At 32.1% G+C, this 23,195-nt stretch overlaps 1 long non-coding RNA gene across 1 annotated transcript; it reads left to right on the forward strand.

The window, feature by feature from the left end:
- Positions 1-20,674: 20,674 nt before the first annotated feature.
- Positions 20,675-21,883, forward strand: LOC131621471 (uncharacterized). Its single transcript, XR_009289595.1, has 3 exons — positions 20,675-20,802; positions 20,892-21,021; positions 21,478-21,883. It is a non-coding gene; the product is annotated as an uncharacterized LOC131621471 (long non-coding RNA).
- Positions 21,884-23,195: the final 1,312 nt, after the last annotated feature.

Genomic DNA, 23,195 nt, shown 5'->3' on the forward strand with positions numbered 1-23,195 from the left:
TACATCTGCATAATGCGTTAATCGAATTTGGATACTTTGGAACTAAACAAACTCATGTCCATGGTACCTCTAAGATAACGAAGTATATGTTTGACTTTGTTCCAATGTCTTCGTGTAGGTGAAGAATGTAACACCCCGAATTTAATTAAATTGGTTAATTAAATTATTGAAGGATTTAAATATTTGATTTAGTCGAATTTGGATTGTCGGTATTATTTAAGGGCGTATTTGGAATTATATAAATTGAAGTCGGATAGTCGGAAAATAATATTAAGAATAATATTATTTATAAGTCGGAATTATTATATTGAAGGAATTATTATTATAAGTGATATAATTAATTATTTGAGTTATATCTCTTATTGGGCCTAAATTGATTTTGGAGGATATTAAATAAATAGAGGATTTAAACACTAAGCCCAAATGATTTTATATTAGGGTTTTAGAGATTTTGGAAAGGGGGAGTTGTCATAATGAAGAAACAAGAATAGAGGAGAAAGAGGCAAGACTATGGAGAAGAAGAAGAAGCTTGAAGATTTTCAACCATGGTGCCAAATTGAAGATGCAAATAGAGACCCATTGAGTTGCTTCCATTGATAAGGTAAGGGTGGGGTTCTCTTCCTATAATGGGGCTTATGAAACCTTGTATGTTGGAGAATTAGGGATATAGATTATTGCAATTGTTTGTGTTGATAGTTGCTAGAAATTGAAATTAATTTTAATATAATTTAAATTGTGGAATTAGTTTTGTTACTGTGTCAAGAATATTGGGTAAATTAAGTTATATGGTTATCCTATTTGTGACTTCCCTGTTCGTATATTCTAGTTAGCGGTCCATTTATAGAATGACTGAATCAAATAAAGGAAATGAAACCTCTGTTAGTGGAATATCTGTTTCGGTATACATATAAGGAACTTATTTTCCTATAGAATATATATAACCACCCACTGCCATGCTTGTTTCTATGGTAATTTTCATGATGATGCTATTGTCTTTTCCTGTGAAGTAGACCGTCCCACTTGTAGTAATGATATGGCTTAAAATAAATTATAATGAATTGACTATAAATATTATGAAATGGATATATATATATATATATATATATATATATATATATATATATATATATATATATATATATATATATATATATATATATATATATATATATATATATATATATATATTAATTAAGAAGATAATATTGTGGGACAGAGTGGATTTTGGAAGTAATGGTTCTATGCAATTCAAAATAGTCCCGTCTGACCGAAATAGTTGAATTAAACAGTATAATTGGTTGTTCGGAATTTGATGAAAATTTACGTGGTAGCTAAGTTTAATTAGTAGATTAACGTGGTGGTGTTATTTTGTTGAAATTGTGATGTTTTACGAATCGACCGTGGTGTGAGAAATGTGTGACTAAGAGTAAGAAGTATGTATAATTGAGCATGAACTATGTATTTAGATATGAGAAACATTCCTGTTGCGCTAATTCTATGTATATACAGTATGCACTTGTTACTTGTTTGTTACTTACTACTTAATAATATATGTTAATAAAATATTAACAAGTCTCCACCAGTAAATCCAGTTGATAGCAATGGCCGAAAATAAATAAGAGCGTATACAAACAGTCCCGATTAGTCGTATTAGTAGAATAATGATTTGGTCGGTGAGTAATTAATCGGGCTTTACTCAAAACAGTACCGGTTAGTATATTTAAGCGGTATAATTAGATAACTGGTAGCGACACGAATTATACCCGATTAATTAGATGATGCTTTGTGAATAATTCTGGTTAGTTGGTAATAGATTAGTGATTTAATTAAAGACTAATTTATGGAGAAGTATAGACTATTTTTAAATTGATTTGGTGTGCCGAATTGTTATGATGTTGTGTTAATATTGATTTTCTATGAGTAGTTGGATAGCATTAATTCTAATGATTAATCGCTTGATGTTGAAAGTGTGTGTGTTCATGTATAATTGGCAAAATAAGAATTAACATGAGATAGTGTGGTTACTAGTGTTAATTGGATTGTGTGAATCGTAATTGATTAATTGGCCTTTTGTATGTGAATGATGTGTGTGTTGTGAATGTTGTGTACAATTGGTGGATAATTCATAGGGTTGAATTATTGTGATATGCGGAAAGTTAAGATGGTAGAGATGATCTTAATTGCATATGTTTGATTAACATTGTACATACATTCATATCATGGATGCCTTGAAACAAAGGTGGTTTGCTTTGAAACATAAGCGAGGCTTAGATTCTAAAGTGAATCGGAAGCGGTAAACTATATGTTTACATTTGGTGGCTTTGATCTTGTCCGGATCTGAAGCGTGGCTAGATTCTATATGAATCGGAAGCGGTGAAACTTTGGGTCCACATTGGGTACCACATGCATAGAGTCACATGTCTTGCATTGAGTCACATTGAGGTTAAGTGATTTTTGAATATATGCATTTATGTGATTGTCATGTGTACATGAGATGTGATAATTGAAATTGGTGATGTTTGGATATATAATTGGTTAAACGTGTGAATATGTGATAATGATGGATTGTGTATATATTTGGGATAATAGTATTGAATCTTTTGAGTATTATACTATTGAATTTTGTGCTTACTTGAATATGTGAAATTTATTAGATGATACTATTTACATGATTATGACTTGTTGTGTGATGAAAAGTATGTGAGATTAATGAACTGTAGAAATATGATGTGTATAGTAGCTATTGATACTTGTGATGTGATGATTTTATATGTCTGAATCCTAGCATGCAATTTATCATATGCCCACTTATATGATTTGATATCTCACCCTTTTTTCTTGTTTCGCCGTTGCCTTTATATTGGCAACGTGCAGGTATTCAAGTATGAAGATTTAGTTGCCGTTACTCGAGTCGGTTGTCGCTCTGATACGTAGCACTCTGGGGGGAACGATTTATACTATTATTGATGTTGCTATTTAATTGTTTCATTTTGGTTGGACAAAATGTTAAGTTAACTGAAGATATTTTATTGAATACATTCTTAAATGATTCCGCTGTGTTTTAATAAAATAAGTTATTCTATTTCAAAGGTGCTATGTATCCGCTTTATGCGACGAGGTGATTGTTTTGTTTTGATTATGTGACGCCTCATTTGTTTATTGAGAAATTTTGAAAAACTCTGATTTATATATATTTGCCGGGTAGAAATGGGGTGTTACAAAGAACTATATCTTGCTTATAGATTGACAACAAATCATATATAAAGACTCTATAGTTAGCACTGAGCGTAAGTGCTCCAATCACACTAATATATTGTACTTCATGACCAAGTAATTATTTATCCTTTTCTCTAGATCTAAAAGAATATTTCTTCACATTTAATAATCTAACAACCATTAAAGTAGACAACGGATCACATTTGTCTATATAGAAACATTTTAACATATTTGCTATATAACCTTCATCATGTACGAATATTCCATTATCCAAATGCTCAATTTGTAAAGCTATACATAATTTTGGTTTTCCTAGGTTCTTCATCTCAAACTCTTTTTTAAAGAAATTTATAGCTTTTGGAAGCTCTTCAAGAGTTTCAATAATATTTATGTCATCCACATAGACATCTATTATTGCAAATTATTTTCCAAATCTTTTTTTATAAAAGTACAAGGAAAATGGAGTTATTTGTAATCCCTCGCTTAGTAAATATTCACTAAGACGATTATACCACATGCGTCTAGATTATTTCACCCAATAGAGAAACTTGTTCAATTTGATGGAGTAGATTTCTCGAGATCTAGAATTAAGTGCATCTAGTATATTGAAACCTTCACGGACTTGTGATGTTCGGACTATATGTCCAAAAACTTGTGAGTTTGATTCTTCTTCAATTGTATCATTTTATTTTGGCCAATCATCACTTTGTCTACAATTTTTAATAGACGTTATTTCATGATCCTCTTTGTCATTTATCACACTTGGCATTATATTGTATGCAAAAATATCATCAATGTCGGCTTCATGTCAGTTCTATTGTATTCCATTATGGAGATGATTTAATGAGATCTCTTTATTTTCATGAACTTCAGGTACTTGATCAGCCTCTTGTGGAGCTGAATTGTCTATTATGTATGAATATTCTTTTAAAAATTTTATATCCTCACTTGGACCATCTTTATTCTTAACTCCTTTTCTTGTTTGAGGATTTTTATCTTTGGAACAAATTCGCCTACCACACTTCATGTGTGGTCGGGACTTGTTAGATTGTCCTACAGAGACATCCATTTTTATTGGAGCATTGGCTGCTGGTATATATGATTTAGTCACACTTTCTAGATCAGTGAATGCATTTGGTAGTTGATTTTCTAAAATTTGTAAGTGAATTGTCTATTAAACTTATATTTGATATTGTTTTGTTCGATGATCAAGATGAGACAATGATAGTTCTTTCCAACTAATCTCTTTTTCTAGCTTATTATTCTCTCCCCTTAATGTTAGGAAAATTGATTCATCAAAATGACAATCAGCAAACCTAAAAGTGAATAAATCTCTTGTTTTAGGCTCAAGGTACTTTATAATAGATGGAGCTTCATATTCGACATATATTTTCATTTTCCATTTGTTTTTGTCATCATCAAAAAGGGGGAGATTGTAAGAACATGAAATGTTCTGATCATATTTTTTAGTTTTGACGATAGCATTAGAAATGAATTTTGTATAAGACAATGTGGTACTCTAATAAATTAAGTTTTCCATTTCAGGAAAAGTGTAAAAGAGTATGCAATATCTTATCCTTCAGATGCTCTGACCCAGATGTTCTGGATGGCTACATCAGAACATGGTCTTGAAGTTGTCAGAACAAGGCTATTAGAAGCAAGCTCTAAAGCTCTAAAAGTATCACGCTCAAAGGAACTTCCATAGTGTGAAGCGCTGAAGTTCTAACTTGCACCAAACGCTGGAAACTCTAATGAACAAAACAAATGACAAAGTCTGATTCCAGAAGAAAGCAAATGATGAAAAGCTAAATAGGCCAGTTAGTCTGTCTGACAAAAGGAACGTTAGAAGCATGGCTACAAAAGGCATAGTCAGAAAAACCAGTTGAAGCAAGGCTCGAGGTAGTTGACAAAAGCATGTAACATTAAATGCAGTATGTACTGTACACACAAAGCATTAAAAGTAGAATTGTTCAACGGTCACATTCTCAACACCTATAAAAGGATCTGTTCTGCTCAAGAGAAAGGTTACAACATATAATGCATAACATTCTTTCACGCAAAGTTATAGAACACAACAAGCGTCTTCATCTTCAAGCTCACATACTTTTGTATATTTGGTGAGTTCTAGATCATAAGCTTAAGAGAAAAATCACTTAGTGATTACAGCTTTTTAGAAGCATTATTATCTCTGTGTTTTTGATTATATCTTTGTAAAAGAAATTTCCTTGAGTGATCAAGTTGTGATCTGTAGACTCAAGAAGACTTAGAGGTTGATCTAAATGGAGAACCATTGTAATCAGTTTTTGATTAGTGGATTAAATCCTCAGTGGAGGTAAATCACCTGTGAGGGTGGACTGGAGGTAGTTTGAGTTCAAACGAACCAGGATAAAAATAATTGTGTTCATTATTTTTATTTTCCAAAAAGAAACAACCCTTATTCAACCCCCCCCCCCCCTTTCTAAGTGTTTTTCACTCCTTCAATTCTTTCTCCTAGGCATGACAGAACGTATTGGCTAAATATGAACATTGTTCCTTTAAAGGAAGAACATGAAATCCTCTAGAGGAGCATGAACCCTCCCCATTGACGGTGTAAAGGTTGGAGGACCCAAAGCACACATTGTCCTTTCATTGAATCTCCGTGCAATCATCACAAAAATAATTGTGTCATGAATAAGAAATTTGAAATTTTGGAAGCCAAAAGAATTTCAAAACTCATCAAAAATATTCTTCCTCTCTTACCTAGTATGTACATCCACCAGTAAGCGAGTATCAATAAGGCATTTCAAGAGTTTCTGGTCGGCATCATCTTGAGGAATACCCCTCAAGGTAACCCAAGTTTTTGACAAGACTCATCATACGTCTCTTTCGATACACTTCTTCAAGAGAAAGGTCTTCCTCTCTGTATGCATATAACCAATTTCACATTAGGAAATGGATCTCAATCTAGTAATTACGGAACGAATCATCACACTGTCCCTTTGCTCCATTCCTGAAAATGCAAAATGTTGCATGATTATTTGGATGGATAGAGGTAATTAGAAAGAATCGCTCTTCAAAATGTTGCAGATTCCCCGAAAAAATCCTGAAGTTTCGGACGGTCAATACCAAAGAAACTAAGCTTCTACCCAACTTTCGAGTTACAAAGCCACCATGAATTTTCAAGACATGAAAGAAAAGGGGCAGAGAAGGCTTTCCCTTCAAGTATTCACACAAATATTGGAAACGTTTCACAGACGCCCAACTTAATTGATGAAGTTACGACGAAGCCACCATCAGATTCTTACGAACTTCCATCTCAAAATCATTGTAAGGTAGCCAAGGTTCAAAACGTATAATATGCATTCATAAACAAAATGGCACAATCTCCATATTCGTTTCATATTCAACAATTTTAGCAAGGGGTTAAGACACCCAATCCAAAATTTGACCTACATCAAGAAAGGCTTTGTCGAGATAACCCTCTTTAGAGAAGACAAAAATAGTGGAAGAATAAACAAAATCCACCTACGAAGATTGAGCGTTTTTGTGTGATTTTTGACTCATGAAGTTCTATTTTTTCAAGATATAGGGGAGTGAAATATCAAAAAGGAAACATGTAATAGTAAATTGGTAAATATAGCTGAAAGAAGTGCGAAACTGGATTTTCAAGAATCATATTCTAACAAACAAAAGAAAATAGACTCTATCATTAATTCAAATCACACACATGATACTATAGTACTCTAATTCTCAAGGGTTATGATAAGGAACCTCCAAAAAGATGCTTGAGGTATGGGGCATTAAAGGTGCGAATTTACAAGAAATTGAAACATTTACTCTTGCCTTGTTGGGATAGATGAAATACTGATTGGTAAATAGGAGGTAGTATGATAAACCCTTGTGTTGCAATGAAGAAGCAAGTGCTTGAGGGCAACTGTTTTGGACTGACCTTTTAGGTCCCCGACCGACCACTCTAAAGGAGCTATAATCTTTCTAGAACATTCTCAACCCACGAGAGCTACTCTATAAACAAGTAAATGTGATCCAAACTTGAATAGATCAAATGGCTCTCAGGTGTTAGTGCCTAACAAATAGTAGTTAATTAATTTCCTCTCTAGTATATATAGAAAGTGTGCTAATTTCAGGTAATAGTTTTTAAATTCAAATTTTAATTTACTCTTCTCCCTCACACATTATCTCGGGCACTGAATTGCTAACACTACTATGAAAAACACATATAATAACACTCACATTCCAAGGCCAAAGGATCCGCAGTTGTAGAATCTATTCAATTAGGCGCTTTATTTTTATTTTCATTTTTTAGCCACTTTTCACCATGGTTGGAAGTTCCAACTGTGGTAAAAGGTGGTGCATGGTCACGCGTTCGAGTCTTTCTGTTATTGTTGTTCTACTAATGCATTTTTTATATTTTATTAAAAGACATACAACAAAAATTGTTGTATGTAGTGCGTTATCCACTTTGCTACTACGGTTGAAAGTTCCAATCGTGGTGAAAAGTCACTCAGGATCATGGGTTCGAATTCTAGCACCTACAGTTTTTTTTTAATATTTATTTTAAGCCGCTTTTCACAACGGTTCGGGCTTCCAACCATGGTAAAAATTCACTCAGGGCCGTGGGGAAATATAAGCGTGTTTATTGAGTTTCTTCATCGTCCTTAAGCAAATCTTTGCCATCTATTTAGTAAGTATCAATGCTCAAGACTCTATCATTAGTGATCCGCGTGAAACCTAAGGCTTAGACGAACGTCATCTTCTACCTCCAAACATCATATTTCATTTACGACACTCTATTTCTCCATTAAACCAAGCTCAAAAATATCATTTCTTCCATAAGCAAAACTCGAAAACAACATTTCTTTCATTAACAAATTTTAGAACTCCATCATCTCTTCTCCAACTTGAATGTGACAAGGAAAATATGGATTCAATGTAGCAATGTTAGTTGTTGTTGGTCTTTTTTTGTTTTGTTATTGTTGTTGTTGTTGTTGTTGTTGTTTTTCTTGTTTTTCTTATTGTTATTATTGTTGTTCTTGTTGTTGTTATTCTTCTTCTTCTTCTTCTTCTTCTTCTTCTTCTTCTTCTTGTTATTGTTGTTGTTCTTCTTCTTCTTATTTTTGTTGTTCTTGTTGTTGCTGTTGTTCTATTGCTACATTTTTTACTTTATTAAAAGACATACAACAATAGTTGTTTAATACAATTGTGATTGTATGTAGCACGCTATCCAATTTATTATCACGGGCAATAGATCGTGATTATAAATAACCCACTTACAACCACACCATACCTAACAACGGTTGTTCAACCGTTATTATAGATTTCTCACAATTGTTGTTATATGTGTTTTTCGTAGTAGTGTAACCTTGTCTGTCAATCCCTTCACTAGTACATTAAAAGCTAAGATCCACTACAATCACTTATTCTTACACCTTTTCTAGTTCTTCAAAGAAACAAAAAGGAAAGAAAATTGGACAGTAAGTCATATATGTTATAAGAGAGAAAAAGAATAAAAAAGAGTGGGAACATTATAAATTTTTAAGTTAAAATGTAAAAGAGGAGTAGATAAATTTTAGAGAAAATTGATTTTTTTTTTAATTTTTAATCAATTTCTCGCTAATAAAAAAAGTTTAATTTATATTATTTTGGTTAATTTCATTTTTGGGTTTTAGCAAGTATACTTTTTTTTAAAGATAAAATATTCATTGTAACTGATATTAATTTAAGTTTTTTAGATACATAGTTGACAACTTTGAATATAAAAGAAAAATTTACAGAAAAATTATCAATTCATTTATTTTTTAAAGTTCGTACTTTTAACTTTATTTTAACAATCTTTTTAAAAATATTAAAAAGTTTGGGCCAAACCAATTCGTGTGTGGAAGGGGCAATGATAAGAAAATTGATCTATTTAAGAAACATTTAATAATACCTATTTTAGAAAATGTGATTTACAATTCTCTAAGAGCTAAAATTAATTAATTCATGCAAGTAGAACATGGGCATTATAAATTATAAAATGGTAAGAATATATTTTACTTAACACATTCAATAGACAAAAAATATGAATGAAATTGTTAAGTTCGTTTACATTGTAATTATTTATATTTTTCTATTTTTTGTCATAGTGAGGGTTAAAGGTAAACTTTATGTTGTACAGGTTGTTAAATGTACTTATGATTCCGATTGTCCCCCAGGATTTTGCCCGCCAGTTCTTGTAGCAAGTTGTATAGGGTGCAGGTGTAAATGTACTGTAGAGTAAAAAGAAAAGGAGATATATCTTTTTTATGATCGGTAAGTTTTTTATTTGATGTTTTTACTGAGTTTATAAAAAAGGTATTTGACATAATTTAAGATTTTGATTGCCTGCAAAATATGGAATGTGTGGGGTTTAGATTTATGAGAAAAAAAATTTTAATCTAATTAAAATTTACAATTTAAAATGAAAAAGTTTTAATTGACAATATATATATATATATATATATATATATATATATATATATATAAGGAGGGATCAAATTACACCCGAAGAGTTACACCACGAGTTACACTCGTTCAATAACCACATTTCGAATTAATATTTTTTAAATTCAACCGTTCGATTGAAACATAATATCATATAGATCATACCTATAAAGTTTGAGCTTAATCTGTAATGATTTACTATATCATCAAGATATCCAAAGATTAACGTTAAAATGAGCTTTCATATAACGTTAATTTTGATGTAATTCAATGACATAGTAAATCATTATAGATTAAGCTCAAACTTTATACGTATGATCTATATGATATTATGTTTCAATCCAACGGTTAAATTTAAAAAATATTAATTCGAAATGTAGTTACTTTTCGGGTGTAATTTGATCCCTCATCTCTCTCTCTCTCTATATATATATATATATATATATATATATATATATATATATATATATATATATATATATATATATATATATATATATATATATAAACTAATATTTGATACAGATAATACAAAATAACTAGATATTTAAGGATATTATTTTGTTTTCCATAATTAAATATCTCAATAGTCATTCCATAATTTAAAAATACAAATTCAAAAATTTGTTTTGTTTTCGATAATGATATATCAAATAAAAAAGACGGTTCGAAATTTAAATATAATAATAACATAAAAATATTATTCATATTTATCAAATAAATCATATGATTTCAATTTTTTATTTAATATAATGTTTGTAGTTTAAATATTTATTATTAAAGATTTCAAAATAATTAATACTCAAAAATATTTTAATGAAAAGTTATTCAAATGGTTTAAATTAAAAAACTTGACTTTAAAATAATCATAGAAAAAGAATAAAATACTCAAAAGTATTTTTTTTTAGATTATTTAAACAAAAAATTATTTAATTTTAATAATATTTTTAACAAAAATTCTATTACTATTAAACTCATTTTTAAGAAATCATAAAATACCTCTTCTGTTTCCATTTTTATTGGCAGGCTAAGGTTTTATGAACACTGTTACATAAATATGATCTTTATAAAGTATGCATACATAAGCACACAATATTTTCCCTTCCAACTTTGCATAATATTATTTTTATAAAATTGTAGAATATTATTTTTATAGGATACGCAGTTTATCATGTTTCAGATACAAATATATTAATTAAAATAAGTGCTAAATTACATGAATAATTTCATTTTATTAATTTTGGCTCGATTCTATGCAAAATATTATATAGATTAACACCTCATCATAGACTATTATATATTGTCAGAACAGGATTCACCGCTAAGAGACACCTCTTCATCAAAAGAATCAGCTTATGTTTATGGACACCTTAACTCCTCAATTCCTTCACGTTTACCGAGTAAAAGTTGTGTAAAACTTATATTAATATAATGTTACCTTCTATTCTATAGAAGTTGTTATTTCATCAATAGTGATACTATATGGTTCAAAAGGAAGAACCGTCACTCATGTTCTTCAACTATTATCATGATAAATAAATAGCTCAATATTATCATGAGATTCATGTCATTTCAAAATATACATACATACTTTGGCAATAAGGTGAAAGGTCTTGAGACCCTTCCTAACCATCAATGAATCAGGTTTCCGCAGTATAACGGAGACAATAAGCTAAAATTAACATATAAGGATGAATAGTCTGGTTTCATAAGTTATTTAAAAGAGGTTTCATAAGTTATCAAAGAAGACGAATAGTCCTTAGGTTTAAATTATGAAAATAAGAAGAAAGTGTTTGTTTCATAACTTGTTTTTGTTAAAGATGCAATGACTCAACCCAAATCTTCAAAGATTAACAAAAATGATAACCAAGCACAAATATCCTGCAAATCAGCTTACTTTAATTTCGAAACTGATGACTGAGAAGAAGCAATACTTCTAAAAACAACTCGTAGCTTATATTAAAACTGCTCGACTTTATTTTATCTTTTGTTATAGAAATAACATATATAAAAACGCCTACGTGAATACATACCAACAAAGCTACAAAATTTGACGAAAAATGTAATTGTAACCAAGCACAAATCTCTTTCAAATCGGTTTGCGTTAATTTCAAACAGATCAGCAAAGATACATATTCGAAAATAGTTAACCCGAGAAGAAATATGGTATTTGTAGGATTTAGAATAATTGTCATTTAATTATTGTGTTACTCTTTTACTATAATTGTGATAATGTGTGTAATATATTTTTTCATTTCCAAAAGTAACTTGCAAGACTAATGTCAAAATAATAATATATACAAAATGAATATATTAATATTTGTTAAAGAACTATAGTAAATTTTAAAATAGCATGGTGATAAAAAAAGTAACTTGTATGACTAATGTCAAAATAATAATATATACAAAATGAATATATTATTGTTCTTGATAAAACATAAATGGGATAATCTCCTTGAAGTTGGTCAGGATGGATTATAAAAGTTGAGGAATTTAGTATTTGAAGGTTTTTGGGAGGGACGAATATATTGATCATTATTTTTTGTGGTTCTTAAGGTTTTTTACTATGTATCCCCTTTGTTGATTTTGAGTCCAACCTTCTCAAAATCATAAACGTTGCACCATATCAACTTCTCCTTAATAGTTGGGATTTTATAAAAGCTCTTGAAATAGTGTCTAGGATCGTGATTATAGTCCCCACCTTAGGTTTGTTCTTTTCATTTTTTGAGGTAAGAGGAGCCAAAAAGGGAGAGTGAATCTCCCTTAACAACCTTCCAGGAAAAAGTTTTCTACAAGTTTATATAACTAACTATAAAGGTTTCAAGGATAAGTTTCTCTGTGTTAGAGGTGGGAGACATGTGCCCAGGTGATGTATGTGATGGATGGGTTCCATCAATTTCTTATTTACAAGACAGATAACCTGGTACATGTGTTCAGATTTGACTAAGATAAATTAGATGCTTTGGAGGTCCAAGCCTTGGTTGTATTAGATGTCTTCCGGATGATAAAGATTCTGTATTTACTTGGTTTGGCTTAATACTTTTTTGTTTAATACTTTATCTATATTGGCATACTGAACCTCTTCTTATTTCTTTTCCAGCCAAAATGACAAACATATCTTTGAAGGAACAAATTTGACCGACATCTAAATCCAGGCTCAGAAGAAGAGGAAAGTGAATGTAGGGAAGGCAGCCCCAAGCCCCTCTGAGCCCCATGACTCCTAGCTTCCTCCCTATGGTGGTTCAAAACTGATTTCCCTTAAGAGGATGAAAACTTTAATGATTGATCTCGTATGTAATGTCGACTTGGCAGTTACCACTTTGATGCCGAAAGTCAACGTTAGCTAGAAGCCAAATTCATCAATATAATTCAAGTTCTGGTCCAACAGATTTGGTGGTATGAAATATCTTTATAACCATTTGAATGCGACCGAAGATATTGAAAAGGTGAAGACCATATGAGCTCAAAAACTAACACAGAATATTGGGTCTTATCTGTTGCAATGTGTCATCGTGACCCAGGGTCTGTTCGAAGTCGGTGATGCATATTAGCAGAACAAAATCCTTCTTAACAAGGAAATAAGTCAACTTAAGGAAAATTTGAATACCGACATCGACAAGATAAAGGAACTGGACAAGAAGAAATCAAGTACGAGGAAAAAATGGTGGGGGACAAAGCGTTTTGTGGTAGGCTGCTATAATTGGGTTCATGTGACGCTGCAGAGTGCACATAGTACTATTATACATTCTTTTGTCTTCTAGCACCTTTTAGTCTTATCCATTTAATTCAAAGGAATTTTCATCAATGCAAAGCAAATATTCCCTCCAATTCAACCATCCTTCCACGTTTTTCCTAGAAACCCAGCTAACTTCACCATTTTTCTCCTTTAGCTAAGTCCATCTTTTTCTTAAGTTTGCGCTCCCAAGTGTTGTCTATTGCAGTCCTGCCTCAGCTCGACATAGTCAACCTTAAATCAAGCACAAAATATATCAAAACAACTAAAACGAGCACCTATTGTGCTCGAAGAAAATTACTATAAAAACAACTTAAATGAACTAAAGCAACAACTAAAGAGAAATTTAACTAAATAATACATAAATATTAAGGTATGTATTAACTCACAAAATATGGGTTAACAGTCCAAAAAAGGTGGTTCTACATTAACCCCAATCAACTTACTCTTTGCAAAATTAACCCGGAGACTGAAAGAAGCCCAAAACCTCGAATAATAGCCTCAATACTCCATAGATGATCTATATTAGCCTCTGCCAATATAATTGTTTCATCTGCATACTAGAGGCCCAAAGATTCGAGGAGCCGACTCTAAACCTCGAAAAAAGGCCAAGATTCATTGTTTTGGAAAATAAACAACTCATGCATTTAGCCACAAGCAGAAAAAAAAAGTTAGGGGGTAACCTTACTTCAAACCCCTATTAGAACCGCGAGATTTCAAGAGAAAACAAATAATCCATCTAAGATCTCCACTTGCAAAAAAGCCAAACTTGATAAGCATATAATCTAAAAAAATCTAACTTATTGAATCATACCCTTTCTCAAAGTCCACTTTAAAACTAAGGCATGACTTTTTGGTTTCTTAACTAGATCAACCAACTCAATCACAACCATCACCCCATACTCTAAAAATCCATCCTTAAGATATATCAACTGATTAAGGGAGATGATACTTTTCATCACCTTAATAAGTCAAGCAACTAGAACTTTATCAACTAACTTATAAAGAGATCACGGGAAAGAGATAACCAAAAACCCTCTAGATAAGAAGGGAGTCAACTTAGCGACCAAAATAACAAAATATGATAAAACGTATGGAGAGAGAAGCAAGTTGATGAAACTGATTAAGCATCACCCCCAAATCTTCCCTAAGAAGGGGCCAAAATCTCTTTAAAAAAAAGAGACGTCGAACTCATTTGGCCATGTGCTCTTATGCCCAACATAGGAGGCCACCACCTTATCAATCTCAAAAAGTAAAAAGGAGAAGAAATTGGAAATACTTTCCTCAACGGAGAGGGATCTGAAACTAACTCCATCTAGATAGGGAAAATCTACCAAATGTTCTTTAAATTGATTAGAGAAAAAAAGTAACCATCTCTTGGACGATCTCCACAACTTTGTCAATCTAGGTATTACCCGCCTTATAATTTAAGATATCATTCCGCATGCTCCTGCTCTTCATACAAGTATGAAAGAATCCAGAATTAGCATCACCCTCGTTAAGCCATTTGGCTATAGATCTTTGAAAGCATTGAGTCTCTTTAATCATAAGCAAGGACCTGAAATCTACATTCGCTTTCGCCACCACTTGATCAATAGAAGAAGTATAAAGATAAAGTTTGGAGTCAAGAGCGCTCACCACCTCTCTCACAAAGTCAACTTGAATTTCAATTGATCTTACCGATTGATAAGAACCTGAAGTGGGCCAGAGACTTCTCCTACAATGTTGGAATCAAGGAGGATGGGGGTGTACCTGCAAAATATTCTGATGCTAAAGTCAGTAAGAGTGCAGAGATACATGAGAGTGTTTTTCGGATTAGATTTGGATTACCTGATCTACTCAAATGAGAGGATATTTATAGTGTTCCTAGCGCATGGCAATTGGTCCTTATTTTGAGCCGGGCATCCAGGATTCATGCCTAAAATAGGCGACTGCCAGGAATTCTGCGTGAAAGCAGGGGCGGGAAGCTCGTGCTCGCCATCCTGGAAGGCTGCCCGAGCAGAGTGAAAACTAGTTGTTGCTGCGAACAGAGATGCAGTTAGGGGCAGCGGTGATTTAGTTGGCCTTGGGACCAACCGACCACGCGTGCCCAGCTGAGGAGCATAAAGGGGAAAACACTTTTCCTTTGCCCATATCGGGTCAGATCTTTAGGGCCGTCCTTGACTTAGAAGCGAATTAGAAATGCTTAGCCATTGGACCAATCCAGAACATCCATATTTTCAAAAACATTTTTATTTCAAATTTTCACCACCCTTTTAGATGCTTGAGCTTCTCTTTAAGGAGAAAAGTTTTTCATCCAAAAGAGATGGAAGCAACGCAAAATGTATAACTCTGCAAAACCAGTATAAACATGCCAATAATTATTAAATCTAATAAAATACTTATGCTGATTGGACAATGATCTAAGATATTTCTAGGAAGATCCCATAAAAAGCCACACCTCACAGATCTCACCAACCATCTATTACCAAAATACAAACTCCCTCGTTAGGCTGGAACCAGGTGACCAACTCCATGCATGAGATACAATTGTTAAAAGCAAAGAAATTCACATTAGAAGTACTACTATAGGAATCCACCCCTCAAGCCTCTCAAATTAGAGCAAAAACAAAAGAGAATTTCTTTACCCACCTCTCTATTTTCTTGGTCACCTCTGGTGAAAAACTCAAAATACCCTTACTTCGGAAATGCATTTCCGAAACGCTTTTTTTTTTCAAAATTTGTCTTATTTCAGAAATGCACTTCCGAAAACACGAAAAAAAGGTGTTTCCGGAGATGCATTTCCGAAAACACCCCCTTTTTTGGGTTTTCGGAGATGCATTTCCGAAAACACCTTTTTTTTGGGAGAGGAGTGTCTTCGGGGATGCATATCCGAAATATTCCAACACCAAATTGGTCTTGGAATGTTTCGGATATACACTTCCGAAAGAATTCAATAATTATTAAAAAATTAAAATCAAGGTGAATCAATACAATTAATAGGTATAAAATGAAGGTGAATCAATAAAATGAAGGTGAATCAATAAAATCAAGGTGAATCAAAATTTCCTAAACAATTTTAAAGTTAAAAATTATTTTACTAACTTATATAAATCAAAAACTTTTTAATTTCATAAGTAAATTTTGAATTATATAGAATTAAATATCAAATTTATTCATTAAATAAAATTAAGACAAAATCTTTTTTTAATTTTTTTAAACTAAATAAAAAATTATAACTCATTTTTAATTATGAATCAGAATAGAAATATATAAATATATAATAATAATTATTTATTTTATAAGTGAAACGTATAAATATATAATTATTATTATATAAATATATAAATATATAAATATATAAATATATAATAATTATTATAAATTAAAACCCTCATTTTTTTAATTTTTTTAATTATTATACAAATATATAAAAATATTTATAATTAATATATAATAATTATTATATAAATATATAAATATATAATAATTTTTATAAATATATAATAATTATTATAATTATTATATAAATATATAAATATATAAATTAAAACACTCATTTTTTAATTTTTTTTGTAAATACATAATAATTATTATATAAATATATAAATATATAAATAAAAAATTATAACTCATTTTGTAAGTGAAATTATTTTAATTTTTTTAATTAAAATCATTTTAAATTTTAAAATATGAAATATATAATAATTATTATTCATAACTCATAAATTATGTCAAAATATATAATTATTATTATTCATTACTCATAAATTATATCAAATTTATGATATATGAATTAATTAATATCCTAAAATGAATTTTTGGGATGTTTAGATTTTCTTTTGTTTTTTTGGAGATTCATCTCCGAATTAATCAAAATTCTAATTTTTGGGATTTTTTTTAGAAATGCACTTAGAAAAAAAAAATCGGAAATGCATTTCCGAAGCAGGGGTAAAGTGGAGTTTTCGCTGGGGATGACCCCCATAGGGAGGTAGGTAAAGAAATTTTCAACTAAAATCCCTCAAAGCACGCCACACCTCACCCCATGAGCTTTTAGACCTCCACACGGCCAACTATTCTAACAAAACACACTTAGAATATACATAATCACAAGAAAATTTCTTCACCCACCTCCTAACCTTCTTGCCCACCCCTGGTGAATTTACCACACTACCCCTTGTTTCGGAAGTTCATTTCCGAAAAGGTACTTTTTTTGTAAAAAAAGGTGTTTTCGGAAATGTATCTCTGAAAACGTGTTTGTTTTAATATAAAATATTGATTTCGGAGATGCATCTCCGAAATAAAGTTACTTTTCAGAAAATGTGGTGTTTTCGGAAGTTCATCTCCGAACGCACCCCCCTTGAGGGAATTCGGAAATGGACCTCCGAATTTATGTCTGGACAGAAGAAAAATGAAAAACAACAACGATTCGCTTTATTTAATCGGGTGAAGATTACAACGATGGCGGTTTCAAATCGGTGGTCTCCGGAAATGCGATCTTTCGCAATTGTTCTTTTATATGCATTTTTGTTGTGTCGTCCGCTTTAGCAAACTTCTCCATTATCACTTCCAACTCGTCGGAGATGGTGATTTTGGAGTCATTTTCTTTCGGCGGGTCAAAATCATCAAAACAAGTTTCTTCCAATGGTCGGCTACCTCATCCATGCGTATGGGTGAATTCAACTTTTTCTTTTTTGCAAGTATACAAGCACATGGAAGGCCATATGTCTTTCTAATGGTGCACCCACATAATGAACTATCCGTCCCCGTGGTCTCCGACCGCTTAGCTTCATGAAACAAAAAATTCAAACCCGTTCGAGATATGTTGTAAATCAATTGCGAGAATAGAATTTGGCCCTTATATCGGCGTTCCAAACCGTCTTGCTCCGACCGAACGATATTTGAATTTCATTGTGTTGATTTTGGAGCATTTGGTTGACGGTGTCCCATCCCCGACACAAATCTCCCTTGCTATCACCCAACCACCTCTTGAAGACCGCATGTGCGGATTCAACTCGGTTAGTTGTGGTGCAACCAAGATGTCTAACCCGATTTGTCCAAGCGCACACGACTTTTTCTCTAACTTTGTCAAGAATGGTGGATTCGACGTAATGACAAAAAGTCTTAATGGAACCACACAAAGACCTAAAGTGTACCAATTTCTCGGTATACACCTCTTCGGAGTATGCATCCAAAATTTCCCTCCATGCCACCATTATCCTATCAACCACAACACCGGCTTTGACAACTTTACCATTTTCATCCGGCCTATCTTTTGTCCCAACCGCGGGTTTCAACTTGCTTCTCACGTTGCAAGTTATGTGATACCGGCAAAGTAAAGCGGTAGATGTCGGGAAGACGGTATCGACCGCATTCATCAAAGCATTGTCCCGATCGGTGACAATGACGTTTGGCATAACCTCTTGATCAACTAACAAAGACTTGCAAATTCCCAAGGCCCACGTAAAGTTGTCTTCTTTTTCACACTCCAAAAAAGCAAACCCCACCGAATAAGTCTTGTCCGTCTAGGTCACACCGACTATCTCTAGAAGCGGAAGCCTATATTTGTTTGTCTTGTACGTCGAATCCATGACTAGAACGGTTGGAAATGTGTTGAATAATTTGATACTTTCGGGATGAGTCCAAAAAATATCACGCACCCTAACTTTATCCTTGGAGGTTCGGAAGCTTGAAACATATTTGTTATCGTCTAGTAGTTTCAAAAGTTGTTGCATTTCCGACCGAGGGCCCATATTCAATACTTTGAGATTATGCCGTTCATTATAAACTTGCTTGATATTTGAAACGCTATCCGGATTCTTACGCTTCAAATCGGCAAGTATGTTGCGAGGCGCCACTTTGACTATCGTTAGGTCCGATATCACATTTCTCTCTTCGCGGGACAAACGACACGCCATTGGATGTCCGTGTAACTTGACATCCAAGGCATGATTATGAATTCCACAAGTTACGGTTAACCGCCACAAATCATCAACCCTCCGAGTAGCACGCAGCTTAAACGGACACCCGCACTTTCTCGATCCCGTGTCCTCGTGTTTTAGCACCCGGTTTGATTGTACATAACTACCACCCCGTTCGCAATTCAAAACAACGAAAGCTTTCCGCCTACTATTTCCGTTGTCCGACCTTAAAATAACAATTCCAAATCCATGTTTGTTAGCTTCCTTCCGAACCCAATCAATCAATTGTTCGCGACTACCGAAGCTCCGATCATTTGTAAAATGTTGCCGAACATCGACCGCATTGATCATAGGAGTAACGTCAATAACCGGATCGTTATTAACGTTGACAATTTCCGGAACTAATACTCCATCGTCTCGCACAATGTTGTCCGGATGCACCATACCTAACAAATGAATAAATTAGCAAAATTGGCCAAAACTGTTTTTTTTTTAACTGCCAGGGCATATTTCGGAAGTTCATTTCCGAAATTTATTAGGTAATATATTTCGGAAATGCACTTCCGAACCATATCAGTTTCAGCATAAAATTTATCAATCAATGTAGTGAAATAGGGGATGAAATGAGTGATGTTTACCTGAAGTTGTAGCTTTCTATGCTCCCTTTAACGTGATCAACGGTTTGAAACTTGATTTTATGGCGAAAAATGGATGGAGATTGATTGGGTTTTGGAGAGGGTTTTGAGATGTTTTGGAGAAAAATGATGAAATAGTGAAGGAGGGAAATTTGTATATGCAGAAATATTTTCGGAAATGAACTTCTGAAAATATTCACGTTTTTAAATTTTTTTAACTTCGGAGATGCATCTCCGAAAACACCACTTTTTTGGTGTTTTCGGAGATTCATTTCTGAAATGTATGAAAATTCAAAAAAAAAAAAAACTTTGGAGATGCATCTCCGAAGCAGGGGCAGTTTTGGTTTTTCGTTGGGGGTGACCCCATAGGGAGGTAGATAAAGAAATTTTCTAATCACAAAACACCTATATTTAAATGATCCTAATACTTAGGGCCCGAAGAAGAAGAGAGAAGAACCCTTACTAACTAACTTTGAATTTAAAACTATTTTTTATTAGAAAATTACCAATCCAACCTAACTTTATTTTAAAATTAGTTTATAATTTATTAAAAAATTCCGATAGAAGAATTCATGTCTTGAAGGAACAATGTCAAATAGTTGATCTACATAAAAAAAAAACATTTAACAATGCTTTATTTTAGAAAATGTGTTTTACAATTCTCTAAGGGCTAACAATAATTTAATATTAAAAATGAATTAATTCATGTAAATAGAACACATGCTTTATAAGTTATAAAAAGGTAAAATCAGATTCTACTTTATTCATCAATATCGAAAAATTATGGGTGAAATTATCAAGTTCGTTTATATTATGATCATTTTTATATTTCTATTCTCTGTTACAGTGAATGTTAATGGTAAACTTTTTATTTTTCATTTTTTAATTTTTACCTAATGTTATGTACTACTTTAATAACATTCATTTCTTTTTATTTTTTAATTTCAGCTGAAACTATGCAATGTATTGAAGACTCTGATTGTCCACTACTTTATTGTCCAAAATTTCTTGTAGTAGCGTGTGTTAAGCTCAGATGCAAATGTATTGTGTAGTAAAAAAAAAGAAATTTTTATGATTGGTAAGTTTTTTATTTGATGTTTTAATTAAGTGTATCGGAAAGATAGACGATGTCTTATGTGCGTTATTTCGATAAATCTTTCATTTGAGAGGTTAGTTTTTTTTTTTTTTTTGACCCATTTAGACTGGGTTTAAAACATAGCAAAATGTGTAAACAAATTAAATAAAAAAACATAAAATTCTAACAAAATAATCTCGCTAAGTGATTGAAAATAAAAATTTAAAATCTTGGTCTCACAGATTACGGTAGACAATGACGAAAAGATATAAATTATATTCACAAGAAATTTAATATTGATTTTTATTTTTGAAAATTCTTTTTTATCAATGTTTATTTTATTAAAGTAACATTTTTCACCCTCCTTATAACAGGAGTGTAATCATGTAATTTCTTTGTTTTTAGATTTTAGTCTTCTATAATCGTAACATTTATTTATTTGTTTTTATTTTTCTACAGGCCATGACTTCAAGATTTGATTGCCTACAAAATACGTGTTTGTTTGAGTTAAATTATTGTCATTTAATTATTGTATTAGCTATTTATATTAATTGTCATAATTTGTGTAATATGTTTTTTCAACTCAAAATATAACATGAATTGATTAAAGTCAGTTATAATAATTTAAAATAAGAGTTTATTCTACATTCGGATTATCACAAGAACCATAACAATATAAAGTTATTTGTTAAAGAACCATATTAAAGACTAAATAATCGGTGTCATTTGCATGCTAAGCACAAGAATATGATGGTTCATTAATTTGTGAAATCATTGCTTCAAAGTCTGTTATCAAATATCTGACATATTTCAATATTATGTTATTCATTCAAGCCAGATTGTATAACCAAAGAGTATGAATTTGTCATTGTCACTATTATGATTTTTTAATTGTTTAATATAGCTTAAGTTATTATTTAATCATAAAACAGGTTGACTGCAAACCAATTAAATTAAGTTTACTGAATTAATAAGATTTTTATTAAAAGAGTAATGATAATTTTAATTTTTGAATAGTAAAATATAATATTTTAAGAAAAATCTTATGTCATGCCATATGCAAATCAGATACAAAAGAAATCAAATACATGTCATATGCATATGTTAAGATGCTCATACTAGCTATGATCATGGAAGTGAAGTGGGTCCATTGTAGTGCCAAGATTTTGACGTGAGGTGAGTCCAGTGTAGTTTTGTCATGATTTTTGAAGCTAGAGTGAGTTGTGTCTATAAAATTATGTTTTCTTGCCAAATATAAAAATTGATATCGTGTTAGAAAGGTAATGTAAAAAAAATGTGAAAATCGAAACTAACTTAAGTGTTTGCTGTAACAATTATATCGTGTTAGACAACACTTATTAATTTTATTAAAAAATAAATGAGAATAATTTTTTTATAAAAATGTATGCTTATTTTTGTTTTGACGATGATAAACCTAGGGGTGGCAAAACGAGCTCGGCCCGCGGAGAAAGCCCGTTTTACCCGCACTTTTTTACGGGGCGGGGCAAGGTTTTAGGCCCGCTCTCTTTAATGTGCCCGCCCCGTCCCGCCCCGTTTTTTTGTGGGCTTTTGCGGGCATTTGTTTTTCATAGAATTTTACTATTTTTAGGCCTAAAAAGTCGAATGCCCGCAGGCTTTCTCCGCCCCGCCCTCACTTTTTTGCGGGGCGGGGCAAGGTTTTAGACTCGCACTCTTAAAAAAGTCCGCACCGCCCCACCCCATTTTTTCGCAGGCTTTTGCGGGGCGGATCTAAACGGGGCGGGCATGCCCATTTGCCACCCCTAGATAAACCTAAGCATGGGAAGAGTGATTTAAATAGACAAAAATAGAAGTAAGCTTAAATGATAAACCTAAGCATTTGAAGAATTATAGAAATAAATAAAAAATAGAAATATGCATATGCTTAAGCATTTGTAGAGTGACAGAAATAGACAAAAATAGAAAGAGAAGCTAATACTCACCTTAATTAAAGTTAAGGAAAAAGAGTGGAAGAGATCGTCACGTTTTCTTCTTCTTGTGCATTCCTATGGATGGAAGGAAGACATTTTTTTTATTTTCAACGTGAATTGACTTAAATGTTGATAGAAAGAAGTGAAATGCGGAAAGAATATTTCATGGGTTTGTAAATTAAAGGTCCCACCTCACAAGTCATTACCCACCATCATGAAAATATTGGG

This window comes from Vicia villosa, unplaced genomic scaffold (assembly GCF_029867415.1).
Source record: "Vicia villosa cultivar HV-30 ecotype Madison, WI unplaced genomic scaffold, Vvil1.0 ctg.000006F_1_1_1, whole genome shotgun sequence".
Classification (NCBI taxonomy): domain Eukaryota; kingdom Viridiplantae; phylum Streptophyta; class Magnoliopsida; order Fabales; family Fabaceae; genus Vicia; species Vicia villosa.